The sequence below is a fragment of the Anolis carolinensis genome, chromosome 3 (assembly GCF_035594765.1).
Source record: "Anolis carolinensis isolate JA03-04 chromosome 3, rAnoCar3.1.pri, whole genome shotgun sequence".
Classification (NCBI taxonomy): Eukaryota; Metazoa; Chordata; class Lepidosauria; order Squamata; family Dactyloidae; genus Anolis; species Anolis carolinensis.
The window spans coordinates 150,007,285-150,031,103 of NC_085843.1; the positions used below are offsets into that span (position 1 = coordinate 150,007,285).

Consider the following 23,819-nt stretch of genomic DNA (forward strand, 5'->3'; position numbering starts at 1 on the left):
CAGGAAGAACTTCCTCACTGTGAGGGCTGTTCAGCAGTGGAACTCTCTGCCTCGGACTGTGGTGGAGGCTCCTTCTTTGGAGGCTTTTAAGCAGAGGCTGGATGGCCATCTGTCAGGGGTGCTTTGAATGTGATTTCCTGCTACTTGGCAGGGGGTTGGACTGGATGGCCCATGAGGTCTCTTCCAACTCTACTATTCTATGATTCTATGACTAGTGAAATATGGTATTTATTTTAGACATATTACCCCCAAGTTAAGCATAAATGTTCATTAAATAAGTCAGTATTCTTAAAATGTCTGTTCTTATCACTGATAATGACTACCAGGGAAAACCAGGTGCTCTAGGGTATGTTTCTAAGAGAGACAATTGGCTAACTACATCTAAATATGTTTTGCCCAAGAAACCCCTATGGGGTTACCATAAGCCAATAGACGACTTGAAATCTCATACAAACTCACAATGGATCGTATTAACAAGAGTTTTTTTTTATCATGTCAGAAGTGACTTGCAAGTGAATTGGCCATCTACAGAGACGTTGCCTAGGGGACATTGGATGTGTTACTGGGAGGCTTTTCTCATGTCTCCGCAAGATAGAGACTGACAGACAGAAGCTTACTGCTTGCTGATTCAAACCGGAAACCTTCAGATCAGCAACCCAACCTTCAGGTCAGCAGTTCATGAGGGTTTAACCAATTGTGCCACCGCAGCTCCTTATTAACAAGAGTTGTTAATAACAAGAGTTGAGCAATTCCTACATTTGAAAGGAGACATTATTGTTACAAGTTAGAATAGACAAATATAATGCATAAAAAGTCTATTTTAATGGCTAAGAATTGATCATAGGGACCTATGATTTTGAGTAGTTGCATGCTTATCACTTACTGAACTAGGCATAGTAGGGAATTTGTTCACCCTCTTCCCTTGACTGCTCAAACTATAGAAGTTAACTCATTGGTGGTAAGCAGGTCCAACTCCCTTTTGCCATTGTGGAGAGATAGATATCGCAGCCATGTAAGTGGAAAGTGGTATCTCATTTTCTTTATAAGATACAGAGAGAGGTAGTGACTATATGTAGAACAGGGGTTTTCATTCAAAGCTTTCTAAGTCCAGTACTCTCTGATATTCCTGATTGTTTGACTTAGGCCTGTAAGAGGACACTCCCCTTTGTTGATTGAAGGTATGATTTAAGCTGCTGTTTGAGTACTTCAAACTGAGTGAACCTTAATGATTTCTCTGATATCACTGCAGGGGATTGATCATCTATAACCTTCCTACTTTCATGAATTCACAAGGCATGCTAGACTTAGGGATGTTAAAAGTGCTACTACATATATGATTTGATATATGACTCTTAGGATTAGAACCTGTAGCGGATGATAGAAAAAAAGGAGAATCCAACTGTTTGCCATTGCTTTGTGGTCTTGATGGAACCTGCCTTTCACCTGTTCTTTGCCCTTCAGAGTATAAAATTTTTTAAAGCAATCAGAAGAAAAGTTAAGCAAATCTTCCATATTTAGGGGTATTCTTATATCACGAGTGGGAATAATGCGACCCTTCAGATTTGTTGACCATCATCGCCAGTGATGAGCAATTCTGGGAGCTGTTGTCTAAGAACAGGAGAGCCATACAATTTCCACCCCTGTGTTATAGCAAGCAAAAAGTACATGTTATAAACAAAGAAACAAGCACTGTTTAAGAATGGTAAGTCATTGATTCTATCACTGCTGCTTTGCTACAAACAAACAGTCTGCTGGGCCTTTTTTCCACAGTGTTCGAACAAGCTTTATCTGAAACTTCAAAGGCTAAGTAAAAAACCAAAAGCCAATGCCTTGTTTGGAAATGATTCTATGACAATGTGTCTTGATTTTTTTTTTGTATTACTAAACAAAATTAATTATGAGCAATGGTTTAGTTATGATTAGTTATTTACAAGTTCCCACTCTAGGCTTTTCAGTGTACATATCCTTTGGAGAAATAATCCTGTTGCTACTGCAAAAACAGAGGCCTGATTGACAAGAAAAGATGCTCAGAAATTGTGTGTCTCTTCGCCCTCGCTAGTACATGCACAGCCTTGTAATAACTAGACTCTCAGAATGTTGCCATGCTTCATCGTTCACTCTCAGCGCCCTTTTTGATCATCATTTTGAAATGATAAAATATTTGAATGAATATTGAATAATGAATTATTTCAGGATAGAAGATGTGATTTAGGGACTTAATTTGCCATGATGAGTGTGGATGAGTGAAAAACATACTGCTGCCGAATCGCAGATGTGTTGAAATCTTTGATTTCTCTGTGGTTTTCTGTGTGCAACTCTTGCTTTTGCAACACAGATAAAAAAGCCTGCCTTCTGAAGAAATAATGACATGGCGTTTCCAGATAGAAAAAGGCCATTCAAATACATCTGGCTACATTCACGCAAACTATCCTTCCACCCCCTTGCTTCTCAGTTGCATTTGGGATTTCCCCACTTAGGCATAACCACTGCCAGATTTCTCATGGGACAGAATATTCTCTGCATATTTTGATTGGCATTTCCTAATTTACAAGAGCTACATCTTACAGTTGTTTAAAAAGCTACGTTTATTTTTACTTGCAAGATGAGAATCTAAGCCTGCAAACACTTCAAGTGACAAAACCACAATATTTGTGTTATTTAATGTATAGTGTGAACTGTTTTCCTGAAACAACCATCTGTAATGTGGAACATTTTGTAATCTCCTAGTATTATGAAAAGTTTCCAAACCATTCAAGATAATTCTGGTGGAGATGGACCCTAGCGCAACAATGCAAGGCATATAGCAAGATGTATTACATGTAGTGGTGAATGTAGGCATACTGCCATAGGGAAGCAGTCTGAGCCTTCAAGATATTTTACTGTACATAAAATATTTTGAGATGATGCCTCCTCCAGCTGAACTATGCTCTCTAAGTTATTTTGACACATATTAAAACCCCACAAGAGCCTCTTCTAACAACAAATTGAGCATTAACCACTTGCTGTCCTTTCGTAACAATTAAACATTACTGCTGAGGTTATCATTTCACTCTACAAGGTACTAGAAATGGTCTTGACTCAAGTTTCACTGTGTCTGTATGAAAAGAGGAGAAGTTTCTGAAAGAGCTTTCACTGGTGACACATATTTCTAGTGTCTTGCAATGTGCTTCTAATTCAGTAGCATGTATCATCTGGAAATACAACTGTAATGGGCCCCTGTCCCATTAATATCTGACACTGCTAGCAAAGGAAAAATTAAGTGTCAAGCCCCAGTTAAATATGGAGTTAAGGCACCATGAAAAATGAAATATGAAAATTAGATATGCATGAGTTAAAATCCATGGGATTTGAGGGAGGGGGAAAATCGCAGCTAAAAATGCATACTTCTGCTGAACCTTAAATATAGCATCTAATTAGGGAATGGTTTAAAAAACTTAACAGAGCTTTGTTTTGCCACTGAATCGAAAAGGCCATTGCCATTCTTGTCTACTGACCCCTGAGTAGAAGCAAAAATATAATTTTGTTGATGTCCATCTCAAGTAAGTTGTTAATGCCGTTGCCTGACCGAAAGCTTACTTGAGGAGCAAAAGGCATGGAGTATACCCAGCAGATTCCGTAAAGCAAATGATTTATGGAAACTCATTTTATATCTGGAGACAAGACTAAAAAGTTCACTCCATGTAATTAAATTTTATACTGAGATCATGAGAGAAGAGGCACAACAGCAGGGTATTTTCAGTACAAAATGTAGGCATTCCTGGCTGGTATAAGTGTATGAACATTTCTTCTGTGATCCTGGAAGAAAAATCCCATTAAAAGATAAAAGGTCTGACAATGTGCAACTCATGCATGTGAGATTATATTCAAGGATATGGCCTTACAGTGTGTATTCATGCTAGTGCACATGCAGCTATGAATTCATTTTTAAAGGCGAGATCACATCGTGCTTACAGATTGCTAAACTGTATCCATTATTAACAGATCCTATTTCTTCTGTCCTTGGGATTAAGATGGAACCAATACCATTTTGCCAATCCTTTGACCAAAGGCCAAGTGTTGGCTGCAAACAATAATGTTTGCATGTTTTAAAACAGCATCACATATGAACAAGATACTTCATATGCAATAGTAGATCAGTATATGAGCTCAAGGAACCTATAGTTTGAAGTAGGATTTAAACTGCGATTTAAAAAATGCAATAAGCAAAATGTACATATATAAAATGAGCAATAAATAACAAAGAGGGATCAATTTCATTGTGTATAGATTATCACAAAGCTATATGTAAAAATTTTACAGTATCATTTAACCTTGTCACGAATTTTTCCATTGGTTGTGAGAGTTTACTTTTACTTTTATATATTCTTATGATGATTCATATAGCTAATTAAAGGAAAGCAAATATTATCTGTAAAGTTCTGTAAGGGCTCTCATTCACATTCTTACTGGGCCATTAAATTCACTGGTTAACTTTGGGCCAGTCACTATCTGTCTCCATAACCTCCCTAACAGAGACTCTGGAGATTATTGCATTACTTTTTAATTCGCATAACAGCTTCCTCAGCTACACATGAAAGTGGATCTTATCAGATGATGTTCCCATTGCAAGATGTGATTTAAAGATGTGATTTAAAGATCATGCATTCAATTTCTTTAAATTTACTTTGTTTCCTTTTTTGTTGTTTTTATTATATTGAATTTTTAAAGTTCTGTAACACTGTTTGTTTATTATTTTAAAAGCAGCTTCAGGACTCATTAACAGGGCAGCTGAAAAGTGGCATTGAAAACGATTAACATTATATTTTGTAAGATGTGGGGACAGTGAGAGAGCCATTGAGAAGCCTCCCGTCTATATTTACAATAGGTTACCCATTGGAGAAAGCATTTTAGGAAGTATGTATGAGCACATCCTCTATATACATTAGGACTGTATCCAGGCCTGTAGCGGGGAGGGGTGTGTGCTAGGGGTTCAACCCCCCCCCCAAATTTTTCAGGTTTATAAAAAAAATCTGGTTTACTCATGAATTTTAAATGGTTAACCAAATCCCCATGCTAAGTCTATGAGACGCAAAACATTAAGAGTCCCTCCAGGCAATATCTCAAGCAGATATTGACAGGTTTGTAGCGGGGAGGGGTGTGTGCTAGGGGTTCAACCCCCCCCCCCCCCCGAAAATTTCAAAACCCCTCCTGAATTTTTTTTCTGGCTACAGCCCTGACTGTATCCCAGTTCCAGCTCGCAGTTTGGCCCCATTAATGCTACATTAAGGTTTTAATTTGAACTGAAACCAGTGTTGAAAGTCACAGTTTCTCCATCTTGAAATCACAGTGATACAAAACGATGATTAAGGGTACTTCAAGACATACATTAAACACACTCCAAAGCGGGTTTAGGTTTCCACACCCCAGGGAAAAAGAGGCTTTGCCTGTTGGCTGTCCTCACTCCAAAAACTTTCAGGGTGGTATCGGGCCACTCCCCACCCCCCAAAAAAATCAGGCCTCCTGAAACATACCAATGACACCCCTCCCGATTCAAGTAACTTCCAGATAGAATGAGAGTTTAGCTGAAAATAGACGCTGAAATGGGATGTCTTTTGGGCAAACTGCACAAGCCTAATATTTACATAAACCACTAGGCATATCTACATAAACAAATCTGTGTGCCTTACCATTCACTTGCATTCCCACCTGTGTGATTATTGGAACCTGCTAATATGTTCTAATAGGAGAGAGGAGGGAAAGCAGCAGGGGCTTTCTCTCTCTCCTCTTTGCTCCTCCTCTTCCTCCAAGCATGTGTTACAGTTGCAGCAATGGCTTTTCCTTCATTTTCCTGCTCCTCCTTCAAGTGCATGCAGTGGCAGCTTTCCCTCTGCCAGGGAGGGAGCAAGCAAGAGAGGAAAAATTGTGGCCTAGAAAAAAGGCATCATGTAAAGGGAGAGAGGGCATGCACAGGTAGAAGGTAAGGCCTGTCTCAGTATCCGTAGCTGGGCCTCCTTCTCTCTTCTGCCTGCAGCTGTAGCATTATCCATTTTTATCACATGTTGATTTAAGTGAAGCAATTGATATTTTCAGCCAAAGATCACTCCACACCCACTCAGGGAAATGGTCTTTTAGTCCAAGACTAATATTTCCACATGGTGCCATGTGAGATAATAAGTATTATGTTGTCTTCCTGCATTTATATTGCTGAGAATTTTTAAAAAACATTTCCTATACATGTCTGCGTTTGGAAAACTCAAACATTGGAGATGCTATTAAATGATTCTTAAAAATCCAGAGATGGTGATATGTTCCAGCCCCATGAGTCTACCATAAAATAATATTTTCTGTCCAATCCAACTGAATTACCTTTCTTCCGCTTCTGATTTCATTCAGGTGTGACAAAATATATCTTTCTTTTGGGAAACACTCTGGACAGCTGGGCAAAGTGATGAGGCTGGAGGGGAATTTTTATTTCTCCTTTAAATACAAAGTAATGAGGTTGGGAGTAAAACTTTTTGTTGCCTGAGGTGGAATAGCAACACTCCCAATATTGTCGCAATATATAATGCCCAAGACCAATCAAGTTATTTCAGTACTTGCTAAACAAAATTTCACAAGCATCTCTCTCCATCTTTATGGCAGCAAGAACAAAACAATAACAATAAATTATTTTCTGTCAGTTTGTTGATATTCTAAATCTACTGGTTGAGGTAACTCCTTCTGTCTTCCATATTGTAGAACGGGCCTTCAAGCAAGCATGGTAGGTTGAACTGGAGCAGCCATATCTAGCAACAGGGGTGTTCTTGTGGGGGAAAATCTTGGGCCACCACATTTTTGCGTTTGTGGGTGTAGAATCAGACCCCTCTCTGAGTGCCATGAACTGCATTCCAAATTGACTATGATACTAAACAGAGAAATGTCTTCTTATGGATTTAACTTCCGACAATGTTGTTACTGTAAGTTCATTTTACGCAATTTTATCTTTATTTGTAGTCATTTTTGTAGTCAATGTTTTCAATACATTGCAATGTTTTGGTGCTATGTTCGTAAATACAGTAATTACTACATAACGTTACCGTGGATTAAACTACTTTTTCTGTCTATTTGTTGTAAAACATGATGTTTTGGTGCTTAATTTGTGAAATCATAATGTAATTTGACGTTTAATAGGCTTTTCCTTAATCCCTCCTTATTATCCAACATTTTCACTTATCCAATGTTCTGCCAGCCTGTTTTTGTTGGATAAGTGAGACTCTACTGTATTTTATTTTATTTCAACCAAGAACCCTGATCTTTCAAGAATGGCACTATTGATATTTCACAAATTAAAGGTTAAAGGTAAAGGTTTTCCCCTGACGTTAAGTCCAGTCGTGACCGACTCTGGGGGTTGGTACTCATCTCCATTTCTAAGCCGAAGAACCGGCATTGTCCGTAGACACCTCCAAGGTCATGTGTCCGGCATGACTGCATGGAGCGCTGTTACCTTCCCACCGGAGCAGTACCTATTGATCTACTCACATTGGCATGCTTTCGAACTGCTAGGTTGGCAGGAGTTCACAAATTAAAGCACATAATTTATCAGTTTCTGCTAAACCATTTAGTTTTAACAGCCAGTTCTCCTTTGAATGTTGAATTCTTCCATCTTTGTGCATATAACAGTCTTGCTGCTATAATCATATATTGTAACAATCTTCCATGCTTCCTGTCTATTCATCCATAAGCCCTCAAAAGAACAAGTTCTGGCTTTTTAAAGATATTAACCTGTAAAACCTTCTGCATTAAAGTTTGCACTTGAAGCCAATACCATTTTGCTTTTTCACGTGTCCATTACAGGATGAAAAGCCCCTTAATATTGTCCTTATTTCCAACATACATTTGACACACCGTTATGCATTTTGGTTGTATACCAGTGATGTATTGTTTTATAAAAATTCTGTAGGATCATAACATAATGTAAATTTTAAGCCCTTTGCCAATGTCTTTTCCCATTGTTCCTCTTGTATATTATATCCAAAATCCTAAGCCCATTCTTCTTCAATATCAAATCTTAGCAAAAGTGTATACATCATCAAGACATGATATTCTCATTAACCCCAGAAGTAGCGTGTTACAGATACAATTTTTACTTGTAACACATTCCTTTCAGTCTCTGAGAAGGAGCTGGCAATAGCTCAATGGCTGCAATTCTGCACTTTTTCGAAAGACTGGCATACTATTTATGTTGGCAAGAAACAGGGAACTTGTTAGCAAAATAATGCTCATCTCTAGAGTATTTCTAATAGGCTAGATTGGCTTTCAACCTGCTATCTAGAGAAAAATGTTGATGTAGGTTTGTTCATTCTTGCAGATACTGCATTTCTACAAATACCATTAATCTGAGATTTCTTTTTTGTGTTTAGTAAAAAACACATTCCAGTTTGTGTCTTCATTTAAATCTTTCTTCCATTCAGTTTTTCTTCTTTTTGATCACTTGGCTATGTTCAACTGAGAATCCACATAATGATTATGATTATGAAGGCATCCTATATCCAGTAGGGATACATTCCCAGATTCCTATGGATACACCAAAGTGCAAATAATATCCTATTGAAATGAAGGGCTTCCAACCCAGGAATACCATGGAGTCATCCTAGAGGACCTAGAAAATGCCTAGAAAGGGCATATTTCATTGGACAGGAATATATGAAATTTCAAATACCATGTCTCATGAATATGAGGAGGGGGCAACTCACTGTAATAGGAAATCTTATCACTAACACTGGCCAACACACATTTTGGTGCCTCAAGTGTTTCTGGGTATATTTCACCTGATGATTCCAAAAAGGGCACATATGCCATATACAATTATTCGCTTTGCTCACCCATAAAAACAGGATATTTTACTGTAGTGTGTAAATTAATATATTTTGAGCATGAAGGAAACATATTAAAATTAAAAGAAAAGTGTACTACATAAAAATCTACACATTTTATACCAAAAGCATAGATTTATGATACAAACTTTCCAGTCAATTGATACACATATTTAAGAAACTAGAGCTGACATAGAAGGACGTTCCAGTTCTGATTTAGTGCCTAATCACCAAGGCCAGGCAAAGTGCCTTGTTCTGTCTGGCTTTGCTGAGAAAGGAGAGTGGCAACAGGATGAATTTGTCGCTCTGTGCACAGCTCCCTCTTGGCAACACTTTCCCATCAGATGGGAGAAGTGTTGCCCTCCTAGTGAGGCCCCATGCTGGCTACAATGGAGCCAGCATAATACAGGAAACATCCCATGTTATGGGGAAAGTGTCTGATAACACTTTCATACCAGTTGTGAGCATCACATCATCGTATGATGACCGGCATGGGGCTCCATCCATGAAATTGAGTGAAAGTGTCCTTGGAAACTAAATTCCCCCTGCCTGATAAGATCTCTAGTCAAGATCAGCCTAGGGCTTTCATGGACTGACTCAGCTGCAGGATAGATCAAATCCAAAACAGTGAATTATATAGAAGCATATAGACTTGGATTTACAGGAGCTCTTAATTTCAAAAGATCTCCCTAGTAGATAATTTATCTAAGCAAGGTAATCTTACAGTTCTTCCTGCTTTCCCTTTTCCTCCCCTACACCTTGTGTAGTTCATTTAATCAGATGAAAAGGAGCAGGAAAGAATGTGTAGCCCCTGAAAGGAAGATCCCTCTGTATCTTGGAAGCTGGAGGTCAAAGCAGTGTGAAGGTGTGGAGCTGCTTCCAGCAGGTGTTGGCAAATTCTGAAAATGCTGAAGACCCCCACCCATGCACACACACTAGACTTTGCAGAGTGACAAAGAGAGAAATTCATGAGACATTAACCCAGTTCAGTTAAATACTTCTGTAATGCCTATAAATCTCCCATCCACTCTCTGGCAGCCTTGTTGCTTCAAACCCCTCTTTTTGGTGCTTCTGATTTACAGTACTTCTCAGCATTCCTTCATTCCTGACCTTGGACTGGAATACTTTATGACACGGATTTACTTCTTGCTGGCATTGCTTATCTGGACCACTGCCTTCTGATCTTGTTGATGACCACCATCTTGCTTCTTTTTTTCCATCTGCTGGATAAACTGTGAGTTACCTGGATTGAATCAACTATCGAACAATTCATGCATTCCAATCACTTGTTTGTTGGGACACTTGCTCATTGGAGCATGAAAATAACTGACCACAGGATTTTCTGAAGCTGTATGACTTACCCAAGGTTACCTAGTGGGGTTTTATTGCTGAGCTGGGATTCAAACCTTATTCCTAGAGTCATACCCCAACACTTAAACCACTATGCCATACTGACTTAGTTCTCTGCTGCAGAATCCTAAAAACTCTGTAATGCTTTAAGATATGGAAAGTGAGCTAAGAGGCATATACTGTGACAATACTTTGCATGCTAACCGACATCATGTAGTAATAGCTGCTATTCCAATTCACAAGCAACACATTTTTGCCGATCTGTTGCAGGTGATGTCATATGAATTTTAATTCACTCTTTTTACCTAAATGATGGCTCAACTTGTGTTCTGTAATAGAGGATAAATTTGTTATTCGCCTACCGTTGTCTACAGTTTTAGTAGATTAAGCTGTGTTGATTTGTGACAAATACAAGTTTTGTGGAAATCAGGCGACAAAAAATGGAAGTTAGAATTTATGAGGCTTATAAAAACTGGTAGGAAAATTTCAGCTCGTAAAGACATGAAGCAATGCACTGTGCCATGTAGTTAAAAATCTTGTGAGGCAATATTCTTGATTTTACTACTAGCAAATTAATCTTGGTATTAAAATAGGTAGCATAAGGCACTGGTACTTCTCTTGAGGCAGTCTTCCTACGCTGTCAGACCTCACTCTAAAGATCAAAGGGAAAAGAAGCTTTTTGATGACTTAATTCACCCACTTCTGTGCAACGGGTAGTTATTCTGAAAAGACATTTTGGAGTTGCTACAGTAGATTACTAGCTGTTAGGCAACTGTTAAGTCTTGCTTTATGGTTCTCTGTGATAAGCGAATATACAAGTGTAGAAAAGAGCTGGAGTCAATGCCTTCAAGCAAATATGAGGGGGTTACCATTGTAGCAACTCCTGCAAACTTTTTCATGGATACAACCTGAAGCGTATAAATAAGTACAATCCATCCCATGCATTTCTTAGCATTTTGTAGAATCCAGAAAGAAACAAAAAGACACCTACTTGCAATTTATTTTATTCCTATTGTCTTTTAGAATTTTATCTTCTTTGGCTTAAACATTGGTGTGGCAAAAATGGCAGAAAAAGAATTGTTATTTAGAGGACACCTGGTAAGGATGAATTTTCACATGTGACATAATTTTAGAGAAGTAAGGCGAGCAAGTGGGCTCACATAAATGTTTTTATGCTATGAAGTGGGATAAATAATCTTTCTTAAACATAAATGCATTTAGTGACAAAGGAAGTTCATTCTTTGCCCCCTGTTCTTCCAGCTTCGCAGTCCTTTGTTCCCAATTACTTTGTTCATTTTCCCTTTCTTGCATCTTTGTAAAAAAAAAAAAATTCCTTCCAGGGTAAGTTTTCTCTATTACACTCTCTTTGTCTGCTTCCCCATACCTCATAAAGGCTTTGGTTTGGCCTTTCTCCTGTATCACAATAAAATAGAGTTAAATGTGTTGTTGAAGGCTTTCATGGCTGGAATCACAGGGTTATTGTGTGTTTTCTGGGATGTATGGCCATGTTCCAGAAGTATTCTTTCCTGACGTTTTGCCCACATCTATGGCAGGCATCCTCAGAGGTGATGACTGCCATAGATGTGGGTGAAACATCAGGAGAGAATACTTCTGGAACATGGTCATACAGCCTGGAAAACACACAACCCCAAAACAGAGTTACACATAATATTCTCTATTTGATATATACCAGTACGGATATCAGTGCCATTAAAGAGTGCAATCTTTCTAAATGTAACCATTGTTTCAGCATTTTCCCATACTCTTGTGCTTTTAGTTGCCAGTGCTTTGACTCACTATCCTCTTCTCCACCTATCCATATTATTTTCTGTGTCCTTTTCTGTAAACCACTTGTAATCCTTTTGCCTTTGGTAGGCCAGATATAATATTATTTATGTACGTGGCATCATCCCATTAGATATTCTATTGGCCATAGTGTGAACAGGATGTTTCACGATATAGGGCTTTGGTCTGATCCAATATGGCTCTTCTTCTGCTCTTATGACATAGCATTGTAATGTCATTGACAATTGCACAGGTCAGCATGACCAATGGGATTAAATGACTGCATGTCAAAGAAAGCCAATAACAGTGAGGGCAAGGAAGAAAGAAAATGGCACCAGAGAATTGCACTGTCAAGAGGTGAAAATGTGAAATTGCTAACAACAGGGCATAGCTCTTGACACACATTTAAAAACAAGGTAAATAGTTTTGGCTCAGCTCTGCAGTGAGGTAAACAGTTTTGGCTTCCAATGAAGTTTAAGTCTGTATAACTGCATTTGCTCATTCATCTTTTGAGTCTCCCCCAGCTCCTGTTAAATCAACCAGAGTCAAATCCTGCAGCTTGCAAGTTCATTGGTGGATGGGACTGTCATCTGTTGCTTATGTTACATGGTACAATGCTATATATGTCATTTCTGCTATATTTTTAAAATATCCCGGAACGGCTTCTGTTCCTCCAGAGGAATAGTGGATATGATCTTCAGTGCACAACAGCTCCAAGAAAATGTAGGAAACAAAATCAATCTCTGTACATTGCATTCATTGACCTTGCAAAGGCATTTGGCACAGTAAATCGCAGTGCTCTCTGGACCATCCTCCAAAAAAGTGGATGCCCTGTCAAATTTGTGAACATTCTGTGGCTCCTCCACGATGACAACAGTCTTGGACTGCAATGGCTCCCAAAGTGACCCACTTAAAGTGGAATCAGGTGTCAAACAGGGATGTGTTTTTGCCCCACCTTATTTTCAATCTTCATCATTAAGATACTAAACCTTGTTGATGGGAAGCTTCTCACTGGTGTGGAAATAATCCATCGGACAGATGGCAAACTGTTTAACCTCAGCAGATGGAAAGCCAAAACGAAAGTCCAAACAAAGTCTGTTATAGAACTCCAATATGCTGATGATAACGTCTATCCTCATTAAGAAGAAGACCTAAAAGCCACTCTAAATGCATACAAAAAGCTTGGCCTCTCACTGAACATCAAGAAAACCAAAGTGCTCTTTCAGCAAACACCAGCCAATCTCTCTGCAATGCCAGCTTAATGGTGTAATGTTAGAAAATGCTGACCATTTCCTCTATCTTGCCAGCCACTTCTCCACAAAAGTCAACATCAACACTGAAATATAACACCATCTGAGCTCTGTGAGTGCAGCATTTTTCCGAATGAAGCAAAGTGTGTGTGAGAGGATCGGGACATTAGTAGGGTTACCTTGTTTATAAAGCTATTGTCCTCCTAACCCTGTTGTACACCTTCAAAATGTGGACTGTCTACAGATGTCACACTCAACTTCTGGAATGATTCCATCAGCGTTGCCTCTGAAAAATCCTGCAAATCTCTTGGGAAGACAGTTGGCAAATCCTTTTCCTCCTCATGGAAAAGGATTCTTGTTTTTGTTCATGCTTAGATCCTGTGTTTTGGATTGTATTTTGGGGTTCATGCTGCCTTGTTTTCAGGACCGATTTTCTATATTAGAGACTTTGAGCCATATTCTATAGAGTCTTTGAACTATAATCTTCTGATTGCCTTTGCAATTGGATTATTGCTTTCTTTACTGCTTTTTATCAAGACTTTGCTATATTTTATCAATAAACTGAAAAAGCCAAGTCTGCTGTGGTAAAATGTGTGTTAAAAGCAAGGTGAACCAGCAATGAGATATAACAGCTAGTAGTTTCATATGCACAATCTTAACCCACAGATAGTCTTGAATTTCATTAATCATTCCATTGTTTTAATTAATGAACAATTCTGAAAAATATTTCCAGTCGATCATATTCTGATGCCCCTTAGGAATACCAGTGCGCCCTGCCATGATCTGCTGTACCCTGCGGACACCGCACCTGGGTCTTTGAATTGACTCCCTTGAGGGGGGAAGTCTTTTTGACCATTGGGCCAATGCCCTATAGGTTTTGCAGTCTGTTGGACCTCGATCCGTCAGTAAGAGGGAGAGAAGGCTCTAACTGATCACTTGGCAGGGCTGGCATCACAGAGAGCAATCAAGGTGCCATGCTAATCTCCATTGCGCCACTGCAGAAGTCTAAAAAAAAGTTAGTGCCAAATACCGCTAAGCAGGTCTGGCCCCATTTTGGAATGGATGGGAAACCACCCATAAGCGCTAAACAGGGCTGGCTCCGGTTCGGAATGCATTGGAGACAGCCCATGGGCACTAAGAAGGGCTGGCCCTGGTGCGGAATGGATGGAAGACCATCAGTGGGCACTAAGCAGGGCTGGCCCCAGTTCAGAATGGATGGGTGACCACCAATGGGTGCTAAGCAGGGCTGGCCCCTTTTCAGAATGGATGGAAGGCTGCTCATGGGCACTAAGGAAGATCGATCTCTGTTCTGAAAGGATGGGAGAACGCTCATGGGTGCTAACAGGACTGGATGGGGGACCATCCATGGGTGCAAAGAAAGGCTTGCCCTGGATCAGAATGAATGGCAGGTCGCCAATGGGTGCTAAGCAGGGCTGGCCCCGGTTCAGAATGGATAGGAAACTGCCCATGGGTGCTAAGCAGGGCTGGCCCTGGTCCAGAGCTGATGGGAGACATGCCCATGGGCATTAAGCAGAGCTGGCCCTTGTTCAGAATGGGTAGGAGACCGCTGATTGGCACTAAGCAGGGCTTGCTCTGGCTCAGAATCGATGGGAGAACACCAATGGCCTCTCCCATCCAAGTACTGTCAATGTGTTATTCCTGCTTAGCTTTCAAGATCAGACAGGATCTGTGCCTTATGGGTATGTCATAATAGTTATAATGACATAGACAGGGGGAGAGGGAGGAAGGGATGGGAGGTGGAGGAGGAGCAGGAGCCCAGAGGCCCTTGGTTGGTGGATCTGGAAGGGGCGGGCCATGGATTATCTATGATTATTATTATTTTGAAAAGAAAACCCACAGAGGTATATACAGAGAATCTTTCTTGCATTTCAAATGAGGATGTGCTAATTTGATTTTAAAAGGATTTATTGTTATGCCTTTCCTATGGCTACTCATTTAGATGAAAATTAAATTTCCTAATGAATTATGACAATCTGTAATAAGATGCACAGAAAGGTTAGGATTTTAAGGAGTGAAACCACTCCCCTATTCTGGTGGCTGCAGATATAGAGCCTTTGCAGATCATTAAGAAAAGTAACTCTGACAAATATATCATGACCTCATTATGTGAGTTACATTTCAATGAATTGTTTCAGTACCTTTCAAATAATATTAGTGAAGCATGTATAATTGAGGGGGAAAAGTAATGCTGAATGGCTTACAGTGGTCCTTGTCGTCAGTAAAAGCTCTTTTTCAATTTTCAAGAGTGTTTGAGTCTTTCTTGTATCAAACAAGTACAGTAGAGTCTCGCTTATCCAACGTAAACGGGCCGACAGAACGTTGGATAAGCGAATATGTTGGATAATAAGGAGACATTAAGGAAAAGCCTATTAAACATCAAATTAGGTTATGATTTTACAAATTAAGCACCAGAACATCATGTTACACAACAAATTTTACAGAAAAAGTAGTTCAATATGCAGTAATGCTATGTAGTAATTACTGTATTTACGAATTTAGCACCAAAATATCACGATATATTGAAAACATTGACTACAAAAATGCGTTGGATAATCCAGAACGTTGGATAAGCGAGTGTTGGATAAGTGAGACTCTACTGTACTAGATATATCTGCTGTTTGTTTGAACTTTGTGGGTGTTGGGCTTAAAAATCATTCCAAAATTCAATTGATATATCCACTGGTAACCTTGATCTGTGCTAGCTTTCCCCATCTTGCAAAAATAAGACTAGGTATTACAGGAAGCATTATGGATCTCTATTCTGTTCAAACACAGGTTGCCCTCACTGTCTATTTTTGTGCTGTGTGATATCTTTATGAAGTGCCCATAATAGTAGTTATTAAGGACAGAAGAAGTCTTGCTGGAAGATATAATAACAAACAGTATAAGAAACAGTAATATATTTATATCCTTCCTTTCCTTATAGGAGCCCAGGATAATTTAAGAAGCTACATAAAAATATTCACTTGAAATCACAAGACTAAATCCAACTAGAGTAAGCTTATTAAAATAAATACTGAATGAGAAATCAACACTTATGTAAATCCAATTGATTCAGTAGGTCAAATTAAGTTGAGGTTAGCAACTGAAGATATTTCTAGTTACAATTTTCTAACATCAAAAATTATTTAATATATTTTTATTTGTTTTAGATGTAATAGATGTAGTTGTTACTAGGCTTGTGCAATTTGTTCATATGTTCATTAAATTTGGATCTAATTTGTATCTAAAGCACTTTTGAAGTGAATTCTGACCCACCTGCTCACTGCCTTCCCAATATTAAGAATTTGAATCAAAAGGAGCCTTCGATTTTTAAGTCTCGAATGTCTTCGGATGTAGCTGTTACCAAGCCCTGCTGAGAGGTGAAGCCAAACATGCTGGCATGCCTCTCAGCCAATCAGAGCTGACAGAGAAGGAAGGGGGAGGCAGAGACATTGTTCTTGTAGTCTTTTTTTAAATGTTGTTTTAAAAAACTTTGAAAATTATTTCTTTTTTAAAACTATTTTTCCATGTATCCTGATCATTTACTTTATTCTTTTGTAGACTTATATGCACTCTGAATTTACTATCATTTTAACTTGTAGAAAATTAATAAAGATTATATATATATATATGAAAATTCCCAAAAAAATCAGTGGATGGGCGAAACATTATGAAACTTGATAAGCAAAGAATGATAAATATTTTCTACGATTGTAGCAAATCTCACCTCAATAGCTTTGAAAATGAGGGAGAAAGAATCCTCTGAATGCCTGCACTGAAGTACATCTCCCAGAATGCATTGGGCTGGAGCAGCTAGCTGTGGCATTGAGAGACAGTCTAATTATTATAATATATACAATCATGGAATCTGCAAAGAGGAATTAAGGAAATAATAGTATATATAAACCTGTGCAAAGTTATGTGGTTGTGTGTCAATATGAGGGAAGCTAAACCCGTGTCTCTCAGCCAATCAAGGCTGAAGGGGGAGGAAGGGGGAGGCAGAGAAAATCATTTTAAAAAATTGTTTTTAAAATGCTTTAATAATTCCCTAAAATTATGTTGATAAGTGAAACATTTTGAAACTTGATGAGCAAATCATGGTAAATTTGCCCTACTACTGTAGCAAATTTCACCGCAATAGCTTTAAAAATAAGGGAGATAGCAGCCCCTGAAGTTTCCCCAATGGTAATGGTCGGAGGAGCCATATGCCTACTTTAAAACTACATTTCCCAGATGTCCCAGTTCCTCTCTTCTCTTAACATTCCCCACCCCCTTTTGTCCTCACTCTTTCCTTATTAATAACATTGGCCATCTTGACCAAACTTGGATGTTGCTTGTCCTGGTTTTCATCTGTGAATTCTTGGAGGGTATAAGAAGTTTAGAGAGAAAGAGAGAGACAGTATGGTGTAGTATAGTGGTTTGAGAGTTGGACTATGATTGTGGCTTGATTCCCCATGCAGCCATGGAAACCCACTGGGAGATCTTGGGCAAGTCATGCACTCTCAGCCCCAGAAAACCCAATCAAACAGGAAATAACACTTTCAAATCAGGAACAGATTTCCTTATTCAGAGGCTGATGGCCATCTGTCAGGAATGGTTTGATGGTGTGCTATGAGTTCTGTTCCTGTGTGATAAATGTCATTTCCTAATTGGTTCTGTCATAAAATCATGGCAAAACTTTATTACACTGTCAAAACTCTGTCTTTGCATAAGGGACATCATCCTATAAATAGCACATTATGGTTTGTTGAGTCTCTTTCCACAAATTTAACAAAGTTTGTCACAAAAACAAAGTTTCTGACGTAGAACAACAACTTTCAAAGTAAAGACAACCCAATAAAACAGGAAATAACACTTTCAAACCAGGAATAGATTTTTCTTATTATTAAGAAATGTTTTTTTTTAATAAAAACTTTGAAAATTTACCAGAAATTTGAGGATCTGACAGTGGTAAATGTGTTCTACCACTGTAGCAAGTTTCATCAGGATAGCTCAAAAATGAGGGAGAGAGAAGTCCCTCAAGTTTCCCCATTGACAGTAATGTTTTCCTTCATGCGCATGCACGTCTGCCATTGATGAGATACATACAAAAATTTGGAAGTTTCTGAAAGTTTTGAACTTTTTGCCTTCAAAATTCAGAAATGACTTTAGAAATGAAGCGCCAGCACCCCCTATTTTAAAACAGAGTATAGAACCATTTTTTCTGGATTTCACGTACTTAGTAGTTACAGCATTGGACTAGGACTATGGATACCAGGAAGAGAATCCATCAAAACGTTAGGGAGAACTTCCTGGCAGTAAGAGCTGTTTGGCAATCAAATATGCTTTCTTGGGAGAATGGTGGAGTCTCCTTCTCTGGAGTTTTGTAAGCAGACATTGAATGGCCACATCTGTGGAGTGTTTGAGTTGATTTGTGTGTGTGTGTGTGGGGCAAAGGCTTGGCTTGGATGGCCTTTGTGGCCTTTTCCAACTCTATGATTCTATGATTCTAGTTTTGAGGAATGGCCTCACTAGATAGTGGGAATAGAATGTTATATGCTTTACAGGAGGTGCCTCTTATGCTTTTTTTGGTAGATGTTGAGATGACAATGGGATAGATAAGAGGCATTTTGTGTTTCAGTCTAGTGGTTGACGTTTCCTCTAAAGTTGCACAAAAGGTTAGTTAGTTTTGAAAGTAGCTACTGGGGTTGAAATTGTAACTAGAATGGCAACTTAGTCAAAAGGGGTGCTATAATGTTTGTCTATTTTTTGTATTAAAAAAGCAGCCCTCTGGAAATCTGTTAAAATAATGTTCACAAAGATGAAATAAGTAACAGCCAAAAGCTGTACTGAGGAAGTAGGTTTTCACTGATGAGGAAGCCAAGCAAGTTTCTCTAGGGAGACAGTGCCGGGCCTACTGAAAAGTCTGCATTACACTTATTTCTTCTGCCTCAAACACATCAAGTAGTGTTTACTCTCCGGGTATGTGTTTATAGGGAGAGAAGGCGAGAGGAAAGTCTGCAGTGTGCTGATGCTTGTCTCTCTGTATACATTTAAATGTGTGCGCATTACAACCAGGCTGCATCTCCCCTCTGATTCAGAGATTTTCCCAGGAGGAAAAGACCTCAAAGTTTATCTGTACTGCATATCCAGGTACATTAATAAAACTTTTTAAAAGGTATCCTCGTGTGGCAGAATAGGAGCAGACATTTAACGGGGACAATACAAGCAAACAGGTACAGTTGCAAAGTATGAAGTTTTACCATTCCCAGAGCACTGCGACAAGGGCAGGAGGTTGGGAAATCACTAAGGAAAAGATGAAAAGAACATTGCAAATGTGGCTGCCAGGCCCGGAGGCCTTTCCCTTTGGCATGATTTTAAATCACCTTTTGAATCGCCTGGGTCTCAGGGGGATATTTGGAGTCTGCCCTTTTTTGTTCCACTGAATTGCTAGACACATTAGCCTGTATAATGTGACCTTTTTTCATCCAGGAACTTGAATCCTAGAAGTGCGAAGTTATTCAGAGAATTCTTCAAAGACTTAACATATTTCCTATATATATATATTCCTATTTCTCACAATTTTTAATTATCTACTTCTGTTTTGTTGCTCCTTTGAATAAAGCATATAAGCTTTAAGTGAGAGGAGGACAGTACCAAAGTACATCAGTAGCCTAGAAAAAGTGTACAATTGACCACAAAAAGCTCATGAACTTGAGACTTTAAAGAGCTTTCCCCATTTTGAAAAAGCATTTTCCTACACTCATTAACTAACTGCAAGGGGGAATGATTGCAGGGCATGTCTTCTTTGTAATGTGCAAGAGCAGAAATAGGCTTGGTATCTTTTAAGGTGATATCATATAAAAAAAACCTTTTTCTTTTCTAAAAGGAAACCACCAACACTCTACCCATGCCAAGAAGTGTGTCCGGTTTTATAGACTTTACTATCATAATATGCTTTAATTTCTCGAGATGTTATGTACCATCTAATTTATATTTAAAATTTGATGGTATGACTTGTTGATAAGTCTAATTAGTATGTATTAATTATATTTCCTAGGGCTAGATTTCCAATTGGTGGCTTAGCCAGGTACAAAGACTAGATTAAAACCAACTTATTCCTGATGTTTCGTGAAATAATGTAAACAAGATCTATTATACTTTCTACACTGTAATAGAGGAATTTCAAAGGCAAATCTTAAATCACATATATTTAGGACTAATTTCTGGGAGGGAAACTAAGTCCCCAGGGGAGCTTCATTCTGTGGTAGAGTTGGTAGGTATTAATTTCTTTATGCATTTCTTGAAAAAAATATTTTGAGCTGGTGTATAAAATATGGACTGCATTGGTTTTGGGCTGTTAAAGACTTGCTATCTAATTTAAATTTTGTATCTATGGCTGCTTCCTGTGGAATTCTGAGATTTGCAGTTTAGGAAGGGACTTTTTAGCCAGAGGGGTCCTGGATCTCACTAAACTACAAAGCCCAGAATTCTGGAGGATCTGGCATGCTAACTCTAAAGTATAGCATGATAATAGCCTAGGTCAATCTGGTGATAAAGCATGGAGAGTTTGTGAATCTTTATATTGTTCATTGTGAGTGCTGGAACATTTTCAGTCACACTTCTTTGCACATAAAAAGAGCCTTGATGGATCACTTGGATAATGCATTGAATTCAACAGTCTATATTCAGAAGTGGTCCAACAGAAATAGATATATCCACTACTTCTGTGTGCAAGTGGTCTCTTGAAATTCGCTATCCTACTTTTATACAAACAAATTGGAGGGATCAGTTTCACTGAATTCATCCAAGGATAATAAAAAATCTCCAAATATTTTACATAGAGGGCATAAGCTTTTAGCAACTGTTATAACACAGCTTTTTGTTGCTTTTGTTTTGTCTCTAAAGCTTTTAGTTTTCTGAGGTCATTCTATATTTGAGTCTCTGCATTGCCTCATATCAAGCATGGTTCGGCAGTATTATGTATACTGAGGTATCCATCATGCATGGTACTGGTAGGATCTGGGGGAACAGGGAAGCTACCAAACAAAAACAATGGCTGAGCACATTTGGAGAAAATCCTGCAAAGCACTTGTCTATTTCTGGGGATGGATAAGGACTAATTTCCATTGTATATTTCTTCTTTGTTCTGAAGTAAAGATGTAAATCTTTACCTGCTTCAGCCCTGGATGCAGGAGCAGGAAGTTTCCCCTTGCTCCTGCATACAGGATGAAGCAGTTAAAGATTTGTGAGGGTTGAATGAATGGATGGATGGATGAAACCTTATTCATAGCCCACCCTATCTCCCTGGGGGGACTCGAGTGGCTTACAAATGCACAGTGGCAAACATTCAATGCTAACAATAATTTACAAACAAATTAAAACAAATAAAAAAGCAACTCAATAAATGACAAAACAACTCAAATAAACCGTATGTGACACAATACACATAATTACAAACATATTAAATCTTTATAATCTCATTAAAACATTTCTAAAATTAGGATAAAATTGTTGGAGGGGGATGGTACGGGGAAGGATTTTTCAAAAAATTCCCCACATTTTTTCTCAGAATATATTTATTGAAAATTGATGAAGATTGGTGACAATATCATGTCACCAAACCTAAATGTTTTTCTCTCTACATAATGTTCATTGACTTGTACAACCTTAAACCAGAGTGGAACAAGTACATGTATTTCTTGCTGGTATTAGCTTTTGTTCTGCAAGCTTAGACACTTCCTCACTGCATCAATTATGCTTCTGTCATCTTCAAAGTGAGTTCCATGCAATGCATCTTTAAAAGACCCAAAGAGGTACAAGTCTGATGGTGCCAGATCTGGTCTGTAGGGTGAGTGGGGCAGCACCACCCATCCCATTTTGGAGATGAATTCCTGAGTTCTCAGACTTCTTTAAGGGCCTACATTGTCCTGGCTGGAGCAGCTTTTCTGCTAGATTTTTGCCAAGCTGAATTCACTGGAAATGTTGCTTGAGCATGTTCAGGGTATTGATGAGTTTATGGTCGTACCTCTTGGTATCACAGCTACAACAATGACTGCATCACAATCCCAAAAGACGGTAACCATAATTTCCTGCAAAGGGAGCTATCTTGAATTTCTTCTTTCTGAGTGATTGGGGATGATGCACTGACTCTCTTTTTGTCTCCAGTTCAAAATTGTTTATCCAGGTTTCATCACCTATAATAATCCAGGACAAAAAGCAACTCTCCTTCCTGGTATCAAAGCACTCTAGCAATTCAGAAGAAATGGGTTTATCTTGTGATGTACTGTGAGACTTTGTTGAATAAATTTTGCACAGATTTTTGAATATCCAAGAGCCTCAGTAATTGAACACACTCTTCCAATGTCTATTAATAGGGCCAACTGTTGTGTTGACGAATGGCATAACTAGAGGCAGTGGTGCAGCTCAACATGTCTGGAGTGTTGGCTGTGGCAGGATGTCTAGTTCTCAGCAGATCCTGGAGCTTGGTTTTTACATTTCCTGACACTCTACCTCTTTTAGGTCCTGGTCCAATAATGCTCCTGTTCACTGCACAACTCACATACACAGCATACTTTCATGTTTGTGAGCCAAGAATTCAATTACAGCTCATTTTTTGTAATGGGAGTCTTCAACATTGTCATTTTAGCAGTTCACTACGGCTACATGACAGTCAGAATGACTTGGAACTTGGTATATTCATGGGAAAAACATCAGATTTCAAGCATGCAAAAGTGCAATTTTCCATCTTTGTTAATGGCTGAGAAAAAAATGGGACATTACTTTTTGAATGTCAGCCACATCTTTTCTACTAAAAAATCTTGAAATATAAAATGTTTGATGATTTTTCACATTTCAGTATTTTCTGTAGGAAAAAAAACCTCATAAAAGATGTTTGTACCAAAAAGTTCCTTTTATAACAAAATACATTTTATGTGAAATGTACATTCTTTTGTGAAACTTGAAAGATGAAAAAAGTCTCATAGCACTTAATATTTATTTTGAATAAAGTGTGTTGAGTCAATGTTTTTAACTGAGACTGAGAACAGTTGAGAATACCACATTTTCCCCCAAACAGAATGAGAATGGTAATTACAACACAACTGTGACTGTCGGTGAAATTGTCTGCCTCGCATGTTCTTAACTTCATCCTCTCCCTAAACATTATTGAATATAATATATGCAATGGATGTTATTGTGTTTAGAAGTTTCTTCAATCTGCAGACAGTGGCTCTTGAAGTATAGAAGGCATAAGGGGTTTAATAGTACCAGGTGGAAAAGAGAGAGAGAGAGAGAGAGAGAGAGAGAGAGAGAGAGAGAGAGAGAGGGAGAGAAAGAAATGATTGGCAGTTGTTTAGGTTGGCTGCCCCACTTCTTGCTTTCCAAAAATGAAACTTCTTGCTTCTGCAATTCAAGACCATCTAGGCAAACCTCTGTGCAGTTGCCAATGCCTGCAGCAAACAGCCAGAGGTTCTAATGAATATGTATTACCTCTGTTTTGTACATGCTGGGATGGAGAACTAGCTGATGGAAAGATTCAGAACTGACTTTTTATGAATATAGCAATTATGAATGATTAAGGATTGAATCTGAACTAACTTTACATAGAGCAGCTTGGATT

At 38.5% G+C, this 23,819-nt stretch overlaps 1 long non-coding RNA gene across 1 annotated transcript; it reads left to right on the forward strand.

Moving 5' to 3' along the window:
* Positions 1 to 1,197: 1,197 nt before the first annotated feature.
* Positions 1,198 to 10,041, forward strand: LOC107982622 (uncharacterized). The gene is made up of 3 exons (XR_001730092.2): positions 1,198 to 1,702; positions 6,718 to 6,935; positions 9,914 to 10,041. It is a non-coding gene; the product is annotated as an uncharacterized LOC107982622 (long non-coding RNA).
* Positions 10,042 to 23,819: the final 13,778 nt, after the last annotated feature.